A 19,126-nucleotide genomic window follows, 5' to 3' on the forward strand; every position below is an offset into this window, starting at 1 on the left:
GGATTGCAGGCGGGGGTATTAACGACTGGGCATTATTGTAGGACAAAACGGTATCAACCGGATCGGTAGATACTGGGAACAGTAGAAAGGTGAGAGCGGTATATATACACACTGCAATAAAGGAGCACGTCTGTCGAGTGGGCGGGGTCATCACCTCTGCACAGGGGGGTAGTGAGCACGGAACCAGCGATAACCATAATGGTTACCGGGCATTCATGCTGGGGAAGGTGGAGATGGCGTGTAATAGCACCCTGACCGTTAGGAAAGATTCAAGGTGCAGTCAGCAGAAATGCGCCTGCAAGGGGAGAGGGGCTTTCAGCACCATGAACAGCGGTTATTGCAAAACACTTAATGTGACACTTAATGTGAGTACAGACACTTCTCCATGACGCATGCGCACTAAACAGGCAGAAGAGTGGGGAGCTTAAAAATACATGCATCTAAGACATGTACCATAGTGCGGCTGCGCAGAACTATGCGCATGCGTGGAAACGCAGGGGGTGTACAGACAGATGGGGTGAGGCTAGCGATAGGACAGCGGCAACATGTGGTGTTACTCCCATACCAAGATGGCGATTACGTTTGTCCTCTTTTTGTGTTTATTGCGTTCGTCAAGCAACGACCCCATTTGTGACATCCTAGGCCAGGAAGTAGGAGCAGAAAATAACAGATCACATGACTGAAAAGAGTCAACATGGCGACTTGGCCGGTTTGAAGAAGGAAATACCAAAGAGGTGAGTGTGGTGGGAAAAAACCATACCTAAGTAACAACATACGCGTATTTCTGTGTTTAGGTCAAGGCAGTGTCCTGTAATACCCATTCATCAGGCACAAACCCGCACTGGGATCGTTTAGTGATCCTGATGCTGGTCGCATTTACACTCCTCTTGAGGAGTGCAATAAATTCAGTGTGATGCACCTACCAGCAGTGGAAATTCGGGGCGCATGAAAAGCGGCATGATTTCGTGGATACTGGGGGTGCGCTTCCCGCTGGATGAACATTCCTACCATAACCCTTCTTTGCTGTAGAGCTTAGTTTTGGATTCCCAGAGAGTTCATTCTATTACTCTGCCTTACCGTGAACCCCACAACAGTTCCGAAAAGTGAAATGTCCGCTAACGAGATGGAAGTGGCGGTCTAAAATTCCTGCAGCCTTCAAACCTGTCAAGCCCCGCGCTAAGCAAAAATTTTGAGTTCGGGCACTCCAAGCGCTTTATGGAAGTCGAGAGGGATGGCATTTGATGGTGAAAGCTTATTAAATACTTAACAATTTGGGGTTGGCTTGGGGTAGTAGCAGAATAGGAAAGTTGTGGTATCTAGAATTGTAACCTGATCCGGTTCTGTTGCCATGTGATGATGTGGTGGCATGTATCTAGCACTTCTTCACTGGTGAGGGTTCTAAGAGAGTCAATTGCTAGACTAGAGCTGGGTGTCCTTTACTGTAGCTGGGGTCTCTGTTCCTGGATTCTTTTTTATTTCAAGGGTTTTTATTGAGGATATTTTGTGATATGATACAGATACAGTACAGTTGTTATGCGGGGCGCATACAGATGAGATACAGGCATATTGTGGTAAACATACGGCATACAGGCATGCAGCAGTTCCTGGATTCTTAATAAGGAAATTGAAACAGTTCTCCTGGAGTTGAGGTCCTTTCAATATTGGCGATGAGTGACCTACGCATGTGGTGAAGCTGGCATTTATTTATTTTATTTTAAAAGTTTTATGTAGCGCTAGCTTGACCCGTGGGTATCATAGCGCTTTACATGCACACAGTAAAGACAGAAGGACATTGCATAGCATAACAGGAAGGTGGTAAGGAAGCAAAACAGAGATAAAAATACAACCTGAAAAATAGGTAAACAGTGCAGGGGAGGGAGAGAAAACAAACGAAGGTGGCTAACACAGTCCGGTCACCAGCTATCCTTGAATGTCAAGAGAGAGACGAGTCAACTCGGATATTGAAGTCTAGGTTCGTTGACGATGGCCAGGGAAGTATATGTTGAGGAGATGGAGTTTCAGGTCCCTTTTGAAACAGGGGAAGGAGGGTTTGCATCTGAGGACTCTAGGAGAGCGTTCCACAGCCTGGGAGCGTTGCCAGAAAATGATCGGTAAAGAGTTGTTTTCTTTCTCAGTTTTGAAAGGGATAAGAAGGAGTGAGTTGGAGCTTCTCAGAGTTCTGGATTTTCCTGCTTTTACCAGTTTGTTGTTTAGGTAGTTGGGAGACGGAGAGTGAAGGGTTTTGTGTGTGATGCAGGGCAGCTTGTAAATACACCTTACTTCCATGGGAAGCCAGTTGAAGGAGTTGAGAGCTGGTGTGATGTGTTCAAATCTTTTAACCTCAGATATGAGTCGAGCAGCCATGTTCAGCACTACCCTTAGTGGGGCTAGGTGAGCTTTTGGAGTCCCTATTAGGATTGCGTTCCAGTAATCGATTTTAGCACTAGGGATTGAACTATTGTCTTGAGGTCATTATGGGGGACGAAATGTTTTACATTTCTTGAGCTGTTTTAGTGAGAAAAGCATACCTTTTGCAGAGTTTTTGATGTGGGCCTACATTGGTAAGTTCTTGTCAAGGGTAACACCTAGAGACCTAACTGAGTCGGATCGGACTGGGGGGGCAGTTTAGGGCATCCAGATTCTTGAGCACTCTTGGATTGGATGATGGTTACTTTTTGGAGAGAATAGAATGAATTCCGTTTTATCTGGGTTGAACTTTAAGTGGTTTGTGTTGAACCAAGTTTGGATCTTGGTTAGAGTGACGTTGAGGTGTCGGGATGTCGCTGGGTGATTTGATTTTGTAATAAATTTGGGTGTCATCTGCGTAAAAGTGGTAATTCACTCCTACTTTTTTCAAGAAGATTGTGAGGGGCTCCATGAAGAGATTGAAGAGGGAAGGGGGGAGGATCGAGCCTTGCGGGACCCCAAGTGTGACTTTTGTTGGCTTCGAGAGACAGGAGCTGATTTTAATTTGTGGCGAGTATGGAAGGAGGTGAACCATTTTAGTTTTGTGCCTTTAATGCCGGAGCGCAAACTCATGGTCTCCAGAAGAGCTGGGTGATTTACTGTGTTGAATGCCGCAGATAGGTCAATAAGGATGAGTAGGCAGGCATAACCTTCATCTAAAGCCCTGTGAATATCGTCAGAGATGTTGTGCATAGCTGTTTCAGTACTACAACTCTTCCTGAATCCTGATTGACTGGTGTCGAGGAGGTTGAACTCATCAATGTGTTTGAGTTGGTGGAGAACGCATTTCTCCAATGTTTTTGCAAGGAACTGGAGGTTGGAGACAGGTCTGAGGTTGTTGAGCTCGTTAGGGTCGGCCCCTCGTTTCTTGAGTATGGGTGTCATTTGTCCTAGTTAAAGGGAGTCTGGGGCACAGCCTGAAATGAGAGAGGAGTTGATGATATTTGTCCAGAAAGGGGAAATGATGTGGTTGAGTTCTTTTATAATTGTGGATGGGAGGCGTCCATAGTGTAGGAAGAAGGTTTTAGGCTTGCAATTATACTGAAGACCTTGTTTTCCGACATTAGCTCGAAGTCGGACCAATGCGCATTGTTTTTTAGCTGGAGGCAGATCTGATTGTCCTTGGTAAGAACTCTTTCTGATTGGTCAAGGGTGATTAAAGGGGGGCAGGTTAAGACGGAAGCAGGATTTGAAGTATGGATGAAGGATTGATCAGTTTTTTAGACTTCATTAGAGAAGAAGGTGGCAATTTCTTCACATCGCTCTTTGGTGGCTTTGATTTCGTGAGAGGGAGTGCAGTTTGTTTGGCTTTTGACAATGTTGAAGAGTTCGTCTGTCTGTTTTTCGCCAGAACTAGTTGGCTGCGGAAGAAAGTCACCTTTTCTCTAAAAATGTGTTTTTTGTATGCCAGCCGAGCAGATCTAAGTTGCGCTAGTTGCAAGGTCGAAGGGTTTAGTCTCCAAGACCTTTCTGTTTGTCTGAGTTGACGCCTTTCATTATTAAGATCCACGTTGAACCAGGGTTTCTAATTGATTCGCCTCATTTGTTTGAGTGGAGCTACTTGGCCTAAACCTCTGTCATTGTTGAATTAAAGTGTGTAGTGAGGTCATCGGCCGTCCAGGTGGTGGGTTGGAGTTGTAGATGGGCATGAATCCTGGATTCAAGTTCGGTTAAAGGGACTTCTTTGATGTTTCTGGTCCAGTGCTTAGGTTTGTCATCACAAATAGGTTGGTGTCTGACAAGTGCGTCAAACTTGAACAGAATGAGGTGATGGTCGGACCAGTCAGTGGGAGAAATCGCTCTCAGAGAGACCAATTCATTTTTGGTACTGATCGCATCCAGCGTTGCACCTTTGATGTGGGTTGGTTAATTGCAGAGTTGTTTGAGGTTGTATATTTCAAGTAGGTTGGATAGGTTCTGGACAGTGGAGTCTTCTGGGTCGTTCCAGTGGATATTGAGGTCACCCAGGAACACGTCTTTTGTGTCTGTCAGGGAGAAACGTGTTACTAGGTCTGTTAGTTCTTCGGTGAAGAGGGCACGCTCTCCAGGAGGATGGTAGATGGTATGAAATTTGATGGGCGAGGTGCCCTTGGCAGTGATTTCGACACCCAGGTATTCAAACAATAGGTATTCTGCAGGTTTAAGTTTGGTAATCTGTATTCCAGCTTTGTGGATGATGGCTAGTCCCCTACCAGTTTTGATCGGCCTGTCTGGTCTGACGATGTTGTACCCTGGAGGGGTGAGAATGTCAAGAATGGGGGTGGAGTAGACATTGAGCCAGGATTCTGTGAGGAAAGCGATGTCTATTTCTTCTGCGAGTAGAGCTTCAGCAATGTCTGTGGCGTGTTGTACTGCTGATCTGCAGTTTAGGAGCATGCAAGGGAGAGGGTGTGGAGCCTCAATTTTAGGGGAATGAGTGGATAGAGGTGAACTGAGCAGAAGGTCTAGGCGAGTGGACAGTTTTAGGGATTCTGTTAGTGCCAACAATAACAGGGATGGTGATAGGGGCAGTATTCTGGCTCAAAGCGAGGTAAGAGTAGTTGATCTCATCATGTTTGAATACTGAAAAGGGGTGGTGATCCCGGTTGGGTCGAAGAGCCTGACTCACCGACGGAATGGAGGGTCGAGACGTGCTCTGTGGGGCCATGGGAGAGGTATTGAGGTGGGTGGGAGCAAATCTACCCAGGGAGAAGGAGCACGGTGGCTTGATCCTGTTGACAAGGTCTTGTAGGAAGTATAGGCAATCGGCGGCAAGGGAGTTAATTTTCCGTTCCATTCTGTTCAGTTGCTGTTTTATTGTACTGAAAAAGCTTAATGTTTTTGGCAGGGGCCGAGAATGACTTGGGTCTGTGGAGGGAGAGAGAACAGGGGTCGGGGATTGGATGGAATCGGTAGGATTAGGAGAGGGTAGAGGTTGTACGCGGGGAGCTAGGTTAGTAATGCTCCCATTCAAGGTGTTCGGAGGAGGATCAGTGGGTCTAATGTCCAAGGGAGGAGGGAGAGAACTTTTAGGTAGGAAGTCAGAGTGCCGGGGAATGTCAGTGAGATTATCGGTGGAGACAGGTTGTGTATGTGGGACGGCGGAAGGGGAGTGGGCAGTGATAATAGGGAGGAAAGTGTCCGCTGGATTGGGGATGACGTTGGACACGGGGATTGTCAGTGAGATTAGCAGTGGAGACAGGTTGTGCATGTGGATGTGGGACAGCGGAAGGGGAGTGGGCAGTGGTAGTAGGGGGGTGAGTGTCTGCTGGATTGGAGATGACGTTGGACATGGGGGTAGTAAGGGCCGGGGGGGGAAAGGGTCTGTGTTGGAGGAAGGGTTAGTTTGTGAGGGAGGGTTCAGATTATCAGGGGTCGAGAGGGGAGTGCCTGTGGTGATTAGTCACGGGAGGGCTGTGGTTAGTGTCTAAGCTGTCTAGATCGAGATCAGCCTTGTGGTGTTTGTTAATTGTGAGTTTGCTGTTCCTGGTGTGATCAGTTGATGTAATAAAGGTGGGTGTTTGGCAACAGAGAGTAATGATAGGGGTAGTGTGATTGTATTGAGTGATGGTGGATGTCCATGAGTTGAAGAGTGGGTCTTCAGGGCAGGGAGATTGGATCGGTTCCACGTTATTAGTGAGGGTGGAGTGGGATAGGGATGATGGGGTTTGATGGCTCAGTTGAGTTAACGAAGAGAGTGGTGTGGGGAAGTGGCGGTCAAAAGTGGTGAGGTGCGTGTCGGGGGCCTGCATGAGAATGGTTCCAGTTCTGTAGATTGAAATGGTGAGTTCACCTTTGAAGTTAGGGGAGATGGTTGTGGAGATTTTTTTCACCGTAGGGAATGATTACTGACTTGGTGACTTGAAGGTGTATTTCCATTTAGTTGGGTGATTAGTTTAAAAGATGAAGTTAATTTTCGTGTTCTCTACTATGAGTGTTTCCGGGTGTTGTTTTAGAGTACTGTGCTTGAAGTTCTTTTTAGCATTACAGGTCATTTTGTCTGGGTAGTTAATGTACCACGAGTTGGGTCCGTAACGCACAAGATTAGAGTTCCCTAGTGGCTTTAGGCGGGCGCATGGTTGATGTAAGAGAGATCGGTATAAGAGTTGAAGGGAGGAGAGCTTCCTTCCTTGAAGTTCAAACGGATTAGCAGTCAGGAGCAGTCGATTATAGACAATCCTAGACCTAACATAGGCAAAAGGCGATACTTTCCGCTGTTGTGACATTCGGAATGAGAGCGAGATCAGGGCAATAGAGGCGTCGGGCGTGCTCTTATATAAAGCCCAGTTGCAATCAGGAAAGGCGATACTTTCCGCTGTTGGGTCGTTCGGAATGAGATTGAGATCATAACAATAAAGGCGCCAAGCGCGCTCTAATATAAAGCCAAGTCGCAGCTAGGACCACTGAACAGGAATCCCCAGAACCGACCGGGTTCGCATGTCACCCAAAGTCTAAATACAGAATAGACCTGTAGCCCCCAAGCCCACCTCTCTCCTCACTTGCTCCGGGAGAGACGAAGAGGCAGCAGGAGGGATCAAACAGGACCTCCGGAGCTTAGTCCCAGCGCTCGCATCACGCCTCAGCCTTCAACTGACCTCGAAGTGTTCTTCTTCGCTATCCAGGACCAACGAGACGCTCAGGAATCCCAGCCGGCCTAGGGCTCTTTTGACGCTCCTGCTGAGGCACAGCCATTAACCTCCCATTGCGGTGGCAGGCAATCACTCCCCTGGGTTATTCCGTCCCCTCAAGCCAGCCGCGCCAGACTGAGCTACACTCAGAATCACCAGCGGAAGCAGGGCTCATCAGGCAGCCCCTCAGGAGCCAGGGCACTAAGCTCCAGCAATGCGGAGGCACGAAGCAACGTAGCAGGGCGGATCGGACCCTTGAGCTCAAAGACCAGCACAGGTCTTGGGAATTCCCACAGCACCTCAGGAGTCACGGGCAATAACTCCCAGTGTGGTGGCAGGCAGTATCTTTGTCGGCGGCAGGGCTCCTGGAGCAGCACCAACAGGGGCCCAGGAACCCGGCTTCCTAAGTGCTGTGCGAAGAAGCAATGCAGCAGGGCGGATCGGCCCCTCTGGCCAGCAGCACCTCCTGGATCTCGGCCGAGGGGAGGTGGGGTGTGCTCCTTACTTCGCCCCGAAGATCATCACCGCAACAATGTGAGCTCTGATGCGGTGAGAGGCAGGAAAGATACCCACCCAGCAGCAGCAGGACTCTGCATCAGCTGCAGCCAAGACTCGGGAGGCTCCGCTCCAAACTCCAGTCAGAGGCAGTCCCCGGGGAGCATCATCGTTGCAGAAAGGACTTCAGGTAAGTTTCTTGCCAAGTTATCTTCTTTGCAGGGGTGTATCGTTGCGTTGCAGACCAGTTTCTTAATGAGGAGGATGTCGTGTAGCAGGATGGATGGGGGCATAAACAGGGATATTCACACAAGAGTGATCCCTAGTCCCGGAGCTTCTTTGCAACTTCATGAAGAAAGGAACAGATCAGGACAGAACATTCCAACGCAGTACCAGTAAAGTGTTCGTAAGCAGTAGCAGACTGAATTCCCTGTGGGACTTGGCGGTCGACGTTCATAAAAAACAGTTGGGGAACTGTGATGCTGCATGCAATGGAGCAGGGTCAGTGAGCGTGGGGCGAGGTCAAAGGGGTGGCTAAAAAAAAAAATCTTCTGTAAGCTTTTTCGTCTTTTACCTTTCGGTAGCTACATATAAAATAGCGTACAGCTTAAGTGAGAAATAAAAAAAAAAGTTATGTTAATCAGTGGCTAATGCACTATAGTACATTATGAAACTTCTACTAGTAAATGCACTGCATAGGTCTAGGTGTAATAGAGAGCCACACATTAAATCTTATTTGGTGCAGTGGAGAGTAGGGGTTTGTGTATTTTTAGCGCTACAAGGTCCCAGCATGTGATAGAAAGCATTGTGAATATGTAGGTCAGTATTGCATACAGTGTAAGATAGACTGCTACAAAATGTGCAAAAAGTTTTAAGATAAAATGAGGGTTTCAAAATAGAGATTTGAATAATACCCAGACTGTACACCTTGCATTTGTTTTATATAGCTGTCCCTTAATAGCAAGCACCTCACCACTCGGCAGTAGCTCCCTTGCACTACCACTTAAAGAGTACATCTTTGTAATCGCAAAGCTTTAAGCAATTCTGTCAATTAAAGCCAGTACAACTTTCAAACACCCTTTACATTTGCAGATTAACTAGTGCACATTTGCCTTTCTTTCAGGCAGGAAGGCAGACGACCTGGCAAGAAAGCTTGTTTATTGTTTAGTTGCCTGCCTGCCTTCAGTTTCACTGCACAAGAGACTCTTTGAATGATACTTCAGCGGAAGCATTAAAACTATCGGAATTAACCGTCCCAGGACAGCTGTCTTTTTACAAAAAGTAGGGGAATGGTTTCCTTAAATTAAGACTGTTTTGTCATGTTGTGCCCCTCCAATCCTGCCCACTTAGATCACATGTGGGACTTGCAGTGAAACAGCACTGTTTTGTTTTACCTTTTATCTCTGTCAAAAACACTCCTCGCTTGCACACGCCGCTCTCGTGCCTCAGGTGGTAGCTGGCGCGTGTATATCGATCGCATACACCGAGCTGTGACACAAACCCTGCCTCAAGTGTCCTCTTGTGTACTATGATGACAGCTTCTTTCCACGGACGGAGTATGATGCTACGCCTCTGCTTTGCCTGGCCCTACCTGCCTGCTCATTCTGTTCCCAGCACATTGAGTACCGCATTGAGGAGGCCATCTTGGATCAGGACATTCTTCCGTGCAATGCAATGCAATGCATTTTGAGCAGAAGGTGTACCTCAGTGACACGGACACTGTTTATTCTGAAATTTCTTGTGTTAAGTGCGCACCTCATTTGAAAGGTGTGAGGTTCACTGTTGCCCCGATGTGTGTCTCAGCAACACACACCTTTCATTGTTAGGTCTTGCAGAGAGACCTATTGGGGTTAAACCAGAAAGTTAAACCAGGCGGATTTCCAACAGTTCACGTGAAATCACGTGACCACAAGCACGCGCATTTCCCCACCTCAAAGCCAGCCATCAGCCTCCTCCCACAGGCTTCCCCAGCGTGCGCAGTGCGCGCTGGCTTCCCTTCTCCTCCCCCCTAATTGCTCTCACTGTTGCCACACGCGTTAGTGGGCCTGAACTATGCTGGCATTCTCCACAGGCTGTCTTATACTGCCATTTGGTGGCCATTTTTTTGTAGTAAAAGCTTGTTTATTTCTCAGTCTTGCGGCCTTACCCGAAGGTATTGGAGGCAGACATTTGTTCACTGATGTAGTGACTCTGTTGTACAATTATTTTACATCCCATTCCATGGAGTCCCGTAGCACTTGGGTACATCCATTTAGATGTCCTTATTTCCACCAAATTATACCCAAATCAACTTTTGGGAGAGAAATAGGTCGTGCATTCCCTGTACGTTCTAAGTCTCAGTCAGTGTGCCTTGCACACTTCAATCGCTTTCGCCCATTCTCACTCAGGTTTTCTCCCTCCTCCTCCTCATCCCACACTGACATAGCCTACACATTTCTCTTTTGGTAGGCCTATTGCTTGTCCTGCCGATCACTATCATACCCACCCCAGTTAGCACCAATGTTGTTACTCCGTGGAGGTGGGCTAAGATGGCCTGGGTTACATCCTTCTTCCCTCGCACGCTGCTAAGCAGGCCCTTGGCTTACACAAGGCAGAGTGAAAAGCTCAAACGTCAGAGGAGGCCTCCAGCTCCCGTGCTGCCATTTCACCGTCTTTCACAGGCTGTCACTCCATAGTCATCATTTTCTTGGCAGACTACAGCGTGATCGACTGGAGTTTGAGCGCTACAAAAAAATCTGCTCCCAGTGAACATTGTCGTGCACACGGTTTTATAACTCCATATTTACACAAATAAAATATATCCTTAATCACTGCTTTGACAGTTGCAGAAAGTCGTCATACTTTGTAAAGGTTGGTGCATACACAAGAATACTTTTAGTCCATCTTCAGTGTTTACATAAACTAATTTCCCTGATATTTTTAGCCGTTGATCGTCGTGCTTACAATCGTCAGGCATGTGCTTTTTAACAGGGTTTGCCCCGCCCGGTGCCAGTTTAAAGCTGAGCGCGTCCGCGTGTGCTAGGCCCGGCTAGCAGACTGCTGCCTGCGTCTACAGCCACTGTCGCCTCTCTGACAGATGTCGCGACCGCAGCTTGATTGATGTGACAGTACCTGACGTTGTGTTGCAGCGATGAGAGCTCCCGTCCAAGTCGTGACCCTTTTCATTCCTGTGCTTTAGAACGGAAGCTGCATTATACTTTATACTTCATTGCTGGACCCATGCATGCCATGGCAACGAGTAATGGAGTTGGTTGTACAAGAGAGAATACGCATTGGTGCTCCGTAGTGCAAACAGATGACGGCAGCGTTTGTTAAGTCAATGTATGTTCTGCTAAGGTTATGGCATTTTTTTCTGCATGACCTTATGTAATAACACTATATTTTTCATTGAGAGATTTCATTGTGTTGTAGTTTATGCCGATCATTCAGCTGTGCTGTTTTGTGACACCCTACATTGCAGCCCAACCGTATAAATTGTAAACGAGGCCTTTTTAGGTCTCGACCTGCCAATGCGCTTGACACTTCAAAAAAATGCCTCCCGCTCCCCCCCCCCCCTTCGCCCCCAGCCACGCCACAAACCACCATGCTTCGCGGCCGCTTTGATGTTCTCAGTGAGCCGAGCGGCCACTGAGAACATCAAAGTGGCCGCGAAATACTCACCATTTGTCACCCCCTCGCTTCCTGCTGGCATTCCCCCCCTACCTTCTCGCCCAGTCCTTGTTCGATTTTACTTTGCTTCCTCGCAGTGATCTGCCTGCCTCTGATTTTATGGTCAGCATGCTAACTTGTCGAAATGTGTTTTGGTGCATTTTATCTTGCACTGTAGGTCGGACTCTCACGTTTTCTCATATTTATCCTCATGTGTTTTAATTCTCACACAGCACTCTTAACTGTTATTTTTCAAGGAGGTCTTTAGTTCGCTACTTGTTTTGCTCCTGAAAGCTGCATCTCTCCGAAACTGTTATTTAAATCGGCAGACAGGTTTCATTTGCCTCCCACCGCAACCCTCATTTCTAGGTTACTGGAGAATAACTAGAAAAGGTGATCTCACTTTTCTTGACTTCAAGCATCCGTTTCCTAGAAACAAAATGTAGTAAATGTGAGAATCAGGTGTGCAGAGGTGTGGCCCTAAAATACCCTTACATTAGTGCGTTTATAGGACAGATTCCCGCTGATTTATATCGTGTGCGCCTTCCTGGGAAAGCCCTCAACACACGCACAGGCCTTCCACCAGCCTCTCTTTACCTAGGCACCTCCGCAAATTTAAGTTGCCCTTGGGAGAGAAGCATTGTTTCCAAAAGTCATTAATTGGTGCACAATTGCTTTTAATGGGTGTCCCATGTCCACACAGAGGCCTTTTCACAGATTCTTTTTCACCATGCTTCTGTATCTTGTAGGTTTTTTCTAACATGGAATGCCGTGTACGTATATACTAAAGGCCACAACCCCTTCGAGCACTGTTATCTTAACATTTGTGCTTCTCTCTGTCTTATGATGTCTGCCCGGCCACCTTTTACTTCGGACCCTCACACACCTTCACCCTCACACCTCCTCACCCACCCTCTCACCCTCACACACCCTCACACACCCTCACACAACCTCACTCACCCTCACACACCCTCACACCCTCACTCACCCTCACACCCTCACCACCCTCACCCTCACAACCCTCTCGCCCTCACTCACCCTCATCCACCCTCACTCTCATGCACCCTCACTCACACCCTCACACTCCCTCACACCCCCTCAACCTCACACCCACTCACACACACCCACACACACACACACCCTCACCCTCTCACCCACCCTCAAACACCCTCTCACCCACCCTCACCCACCTTCTCACCCTCACACCCCCCCTCACCCCCCTCACCCTCTCACCCTCTCACCCACCCTCTCACCCACCCTCTCACCCACCCTCTCACCCACCCTCTCACCCACCCTCTCACCCACCCTCTCACCCTCACTCACCTCACTCACCTCACTCTCACACCCTCACACCGCCTCACCATCACACCCCCTCACCCTCACCCCCTCACACACCCCCTCACTCTCACACCCCCTCACCCACACACCCCCTCACACCCCCTCACCCTCACACCCCCTCACACACACCCTCACCCCCTCTCACCCTCACACACCCTCTCACCCTCACACCCCCTCTCACCCTCACACCCCCTCACCCTCACACCCCCTCACCCTCACACCCCCTCACCCTCACACCCCCTCACCCTCACACCCCCTCACCCCCTCACCCCCTCTCACCCTCACACACCCTCTCACCCTCACACACCCTCTCACCCTCACGCCATCACCCTCACACCCCCTCACCCCCTCACCCTCACACCCCCTCACAACCCCACACCCTTCCACACCCTCACCCTCACACACTCTCATCCCTTCACCCTCACACCCCCTCACCCTCCCTCACCCTCACACCCCCTCACCTTCACACACCTTCAAACACCCTCACCATAAAAACCCCTCACCCCCTCACCCTCACACACCCCCTCACCCTCACACACCCCCTCACCCTCACACACCCCCTCACCCTCACACACCCCCTCACCCTCACACACCCTCTCACCCTCACACACCCTCTCACCCTCACACCCCCTCACCCTCACACACCCTCTCCCTCACACACCCTCTCACCTCCTCACCCGCCCTCTCGCCCCCACACGCCCCTCACCCGCCCTCTCACCCTCACATGCCCTCTCACCCTCACACGCCCTCTCACCCTCACACACCCTCTCACCCTCACACGCCCTCACCCTCACACGCCCTCACCCTCACACACCCTCACTCTCACTCACCCTCACCAGCTTAGCATAACAAAACAAAGCATAGCATAACAAAACACAGCATAGCAAGGCATAACAAAAAAAAGCATAGGATAGCAAAACATAGCATAGCATAACAAAAGAAAGAATAGGATAGCAAAACAAGACATAGCATAGCATAACAAAACATAGCATAACATACCAAAACATAGCATAACAAAACACAACAAAACATAGCCATAACAAAACACAACAAAACATAGCATAACACAACAAAACATAGCATAACAAAACACAACAAAGCATAGGATAGCAAAACAAAACATAGCATAGCATAACAAAACATAGCATAACATAACAAAACATAGCATAACAAAACAGAACCCAGCATAACAAAACATAGCAAAACACAACAAAACATAGCTTAACAAAACTCAACAAAACATAGCATAGCAAAACAAAACATATAATAGCATAGCAAAGCATAGCATGCCAAACACAACAGCAAATAGCATAGCATAACAAAACATAACATAGCAAAACAAAGCATGGCATAATAAAACATAACATAGCAAAACAAAGCATGGCATAATAAAACATAACAGCAAAACAAAGCATGGCATAATAAAACACAGCATAGCATAGCAAGGCATAGCATAGCATAACAAAACATAGGATAGCATAACAAAACACAGCATAGCATAGCATAACAAATCAAAGCATAGGATAGGAAAACATAGCATAGCATAACAAAACAAAACATAGGAAAGCAAAACAAAACATAGCATAGCATACAGCATCACTCAGCACCACCACAGCATCAATCAGGGGCACCACAACATCACTATGCGCTACCACAGCATCACTGAACGCCACAGCATCACTTGCTCGCCATCACATCACTCAGCGCCACCACAGCATTAATCTGTGCAACCATTCAACCACAACTGGTTCAAATATGTTCTCTCAATGTTGCAAGCTTTAATACAAATGTAACACAAAAGATGTTAATATTTCACTTCTGTTCTTGGATTTTCCTCACAAGAAAATACACTGAACATAATCTTCACAAAAGTTATTTACAAAAGTTTAAGCTATTGCCATTATAAATTACAATAACTTTTATTTAAGTATTAATTATTAAAAAAATTCAAAGCCATTGTTGTTTGTAATATCAATACATGTACGTCACGTAAATACAACACATATTGCAAGTTATAACTATTGGCATTGTAAATGACAAAGCTATTAATTTCGCTACTTTCAAAAAGAAAACAAATAAAAAATGTGTAATTTACAATACCAATAGCTCAAACTTTCCTAATGCAATACCTATTGCATTGCAAATGCTTGTTTTTCTGGTTGTTGGTGAAATGATGTCACACCAGTCTGACTTTTTTCTCAGTGATACGCACAGCAGTCGTGCTGAAACCCCTGCTGATAACTAAGCACCACTTTTGTTAGGTGTTGTGAAGTTTTCTTTTTAGCTTGATGTGTGTCTCAGTGACACACACTCTTTTCCACTGGATTTCTGCTTGTTTGGTGATCTCAGTGACAAAAGCACCAATTCCTCATCAGGCATTTTTAACTTATCAATGTTTAATCACACAAGGTGCCATTTCTTACCTTAAAGCCATAATTGTATGACAGAAAGACTCTGTGGGGCAATTGGGGGCGTGGTTTAAGAAACTTTGTTGGGGGCTCTTTTCCAAATTTAGGTTGTTAAGTTTACAGCTGGTCTAGTGTTGGGTCTGTCATTGACCTTCTTTTACCCATGTCTTTTACATGGGCACTCTTAGGGTGTAATTATCTTTGTAAGTAACTTTTGTCAGAGTATTGTTGTCATGCAGAATGTCACGGCACCACCATTTTTTCTGGTGTCACCTGGGGAACCTCCCATACAGTGGATAAAGTGGAAGAAAGTTTTCGCTCACTACGCAAGGCTGTGTTGGGCTTCCTTGAGCGCTGAATGGAGTACCTCGTTGTTGTTACACTGTCTGAGTCCGTAAAGGCAAAATGTGTTTGAGCATCTTTCGGAGTTGCCAGGTGATGAAGTAGTTGATCTGAATGAATATGAAATTTGTTTGTGAAAACTTGACTTGCATTATCTTCCCAATCTTAGTATGGTCCTTGAGCGCTATCACAGGTCTAGCCCCACCAATAACCCAGATGTTTTACACCTTCCACAGGCCTCTACCCCATATGTAATTGTTCTAAGTGGCGTTCCTGCGCTTAGAGAGGGTCAGAGGGAGTCCTGGTATGATTTACAAAATAAGTCGGTAGACTGGCTCCATAAACATAAACATTTGATCCATATAGAAGGGAGGATATCAGGGCTCGACAAATCTAAAAAATCTAACTTGACCTGCAGGTCGAGTAAGTACACTTTTCTACTCGACCTAACCTCAATTGAACTCGACCCACAAATTGGCTCCTGGCACTGAAGCAGCAGATATCACTCGCCAGGCTGGTCAAGTAGGCCTGAAAACTGGCTCGCCCTTGAAGAAATAAACTCGCATTTGCGAGCGGTCGAGTACATTTGTCGAGCCCTGGATATAATCCTGGACAGGAGAGTAGGGTGGGTTGGACCCTCAAACAAATGCATAGAGGGGGACTGTATCGTCCTAAATTTTAGAAGGCCCCAGATGGTCCGTCAACTTTTATCTGTTACCGACGCGACATTTAACCCCCCGACTAACATTAGTACACTTCCTCTGGGTTACTTTTAAAAGCCACCGTTAACCCAACACAGAGGCGATAGAACAGCCATCCCCCCTATCGAATAAATACCAGGCCTTTTCTAGTTTGGATCTGCAAGATTGGCCACGAAACATGCTATCTGTCGTAGATGCTAGTGACAGGCCAACCCTAAATACACCAGTCAGACCAAACTGTGCCCAAGGGAGGACAGATTTAGTAAAAAGTAACAATGGAGCTAGTCTGAGTGTATTGAGCTGGAACGTCGCAGGTCTCCGAACTAAACTTGACAACACAGAATGGGTAAATTGGATAAGGGAATATGATATTCTCTTATTCCAGGAAACCTGGGCCACTGAAGATTTATACATTGAAGGCTTTCATTGTTTTCGTGTGTTATCCCAAACACCCAGGCTGGGAAGACCATCTGGAGGATTGTTTTTGGGGATTAACGTGGCAGCCAGGGGAAGTTTCAAGGCAATTGCTACTCATAGTTTGGATTATCAGGCTGTATTGTTTGATACATTTTTATAATAACGATTTTCACTCAGTTCCAAACAAGAGTTTTATAAAACTTTTTGATTTTATCTCAGATTTGGATAACCAATCTAATAACGGCGTACCCTTGGGTATTGTAGTGGGGGGTGATTTTAACGCTAAAATCCATGATATGGGATCTAATAAGGGAACAGCATACTTCACCCAATCTATAAGTAGAGGTAGAGAACTCGAACGGTTAACTAATTCGCATCATTTTTATCCAACGTCATGGATTTGGTTGCAGGGTCATCCACGAGCATTCACCCAACTTATAGGGGAAGGGGTGCAGATCCATAATTGATTATATTTTTGTATGCCCTCTGATTGAAAAACAGTTGGTCTCTGCCGAAGTCGTACCCTCTGACTTCAGAGACCATAACCCCAATATGGTAAAGATACACACAGCCCAACGGCCGATCTTTCAGACCGAATGTTGGGCTGCAAATTTAGTTGTATCAACCGATAACCTAAGATTGTGCTGGAAGGGGGCAGACAATTCGGAAACTTTCAGAATATTGGCAAAGGAGAATATGCCTCTCATTGATTCCTGCCTCTCATTAGAATCCCCATCAGCGCAGATAATTGAGGACTTTGGGAAGATCTGTCAGACAGTTAAATACATCCTCTCTAAACCCCCCCCTAAGGTGGTACCCACTCCCAGATGGTTTAACCACGAATGTTCCCAAGCGAATATGAACCTACGTAGGGCTTTAACCACCACCCCGAGGTGCGCAATAGGAGTCAAACAGGCTAGAGAGGAATATAAGGAAGCTATCAGATATAGGAAGAATGAACTCCTGAGGGAACGATCGGACAAATTGTCTGAGGCTGCTAGTTTAAAAAATGGTAACATCTTCTGGGTGGCGGTCAGGGAAGTCCGTTCTATGGGCCAGTCTCTGACGCCGATCAGTTGTAACATCGCTAGCGACGCATGGGTTGAACATTTCTCAGCTATTTATTCCACCCCTTCCCCATGCGAATCAACCTTTAACCGAGGTAACCCAACATCTATAGATATAAGTATTTCAGAAGTAGTGGAAGCGATTAATCAGAGTTTAGGCAATAAAGCGCCAGGCCCAGACGGGCTTCCTATCGACCTAATTAAGTGAAACCCGGCTTTCTGGGCCCCGCTGCTTCTGAATATTTTTAATAACCTGACACTGACAACGATACCTGAGACTTGGGCTAAAAGGGAGATAGATCTCTTCCGTGCAATTACCGACCTATCTCCCTAATAGACAATACCCTCAAAATCCTAGGAAGAATTTTGTATAATAAAATTGTGGACTGGACAGAAGCAAACGACATCCTAGATCCATGCCAATTGGGTTTCAGAGGCAAGGTAGGAACTAAGGAACAATGCCTCAACCTAAACGTAATTATTGGTAAATACGCTATCGCAAAGAGGTCCCCTGTCTGCATGGCTTTTATGGATTTGTCCACAGCCTTTGACCTAGTGAATAGGTCAAGGCTGTGGGCAATCCTTTTGGCCGGTGGATTGGATGAAACCCTGGTAAATTTTCTAGCATATTTGCACAGAGACCTCAAGGCCCAAGTAAGGATTGGGGCAGGTGGAGAGGTTTCGGGGCCCATTGATATTGGCAGGGGTATCAGACAAGGATGCGTGTTGGCCCCCTTGCTCTTTATCATATATATCAACGGCCTCAGTGCCTCTCTGAAATTGGCTACTCAAGACGTCCCATATATTAACAAAGAGCCCATCCCAGTGCTGCTTTATGCAGACGATGAGGTTCTTATAGGCCGTACTCCAAATTCACTGGTCTTCTTGTTCAAAATTTTAATAACTATATGAAAGGTTTAGACCTGCGGGTACATTTTAAGAAATCTTTTTTAATGCGCAGTGGCCCGGGGAAGCGTGACATAGGCCCGATTTATAATAGACGGCCAAAAACTGACCGGTCAAATCTTTTGTCTATTTAGGGCTGGCCTTTGCTGCGAACGGCTCCTGGAGTGAGCACCTAGCTCACGCCAGGAGCAAGTTCTCAAAGGCCACCAATTCTATTTTATGCTTACCCCGTCCAAAGAACACGGGTGCGATTTTAGTTGTACAGAAAATCTATAAACTTCCGTGCACCCCGGTGGCCACATATGGCGCCGAGATCTGGGGAACGGTCAACTGCACAGTAATCCAGCAGGAAGAAAATAGGTTCTGCAGAAAATTATTGAATATCCCAATCTCTACCCCCCCAATATATATATGTCACAAAGAGCTCAACATTAATTTTATAACTGATTTTTTTCGGGCATGCCCAGCACTTATGTGGGTTGCAGTGTGGAAGAACGAAGCGGCATCCTTGACACAGCTAATTATTAAGGACTGTTTACGCTGTGACAAGGGCTTAGAAATCCCATGGCTAAGCGGTGTGCTGAGTAGTTTGCGCAGTATAAATAGAGAAAGTGTTTTCCGGAATCCCATACTAGCAGCTTCAGTTGTAAAACCGGAACTGCAGAAAACTTTGTACTCCCTATATAATAATGAGCCGGAGGTGGCAGAGACCAAGAAACCAACTGTGCGTA

The 19,126-nt window shown here is 46.7% G+C and overlaps 1 protein-coding gene across 3 annotated transcripts in view; it reads left to right on the forward strand.

The window, feature by feature from the left end:
* The first annotated feature begins 640 nt into the window (after nt 1–640).
* SPNS1 (SPNS lysolipid transporter 1, lysophospholipid) overlaps nt 641–19,126 on the forward strand; it is a 254,229-nt gene continuing 235,743 nt past the window's right edge. Inside the window, exon 1 of one of the 3 annotated variants that reach the window (XM_086932408.1) lies at nt 641–734. The gene's annotated coding sequence lies outside the window, so the exon portion shown is untranslated. The remainder of the gene's footprint in view (nt 735–19,126) is intronic. The other 2 variants (XM_086932409.1, XM_086932411.1) reach the window with 2 other exon arrangements.

Source organism: Lissotriton vulgaris, chromosome 7 (genome assembly GCF_964263255.1).
Source record: "Lissotriton vulgaris chromosome 7, aLisVul1.2, whole genome shotgun sequence".
Classification (NCBI taxonomy): domain Eukaryota; kingdom Metazoa; phylum Chordata; class Amphibia; order Caudata; family Salamandridae; genus Lissotriton; species Lissotriton vulgaris.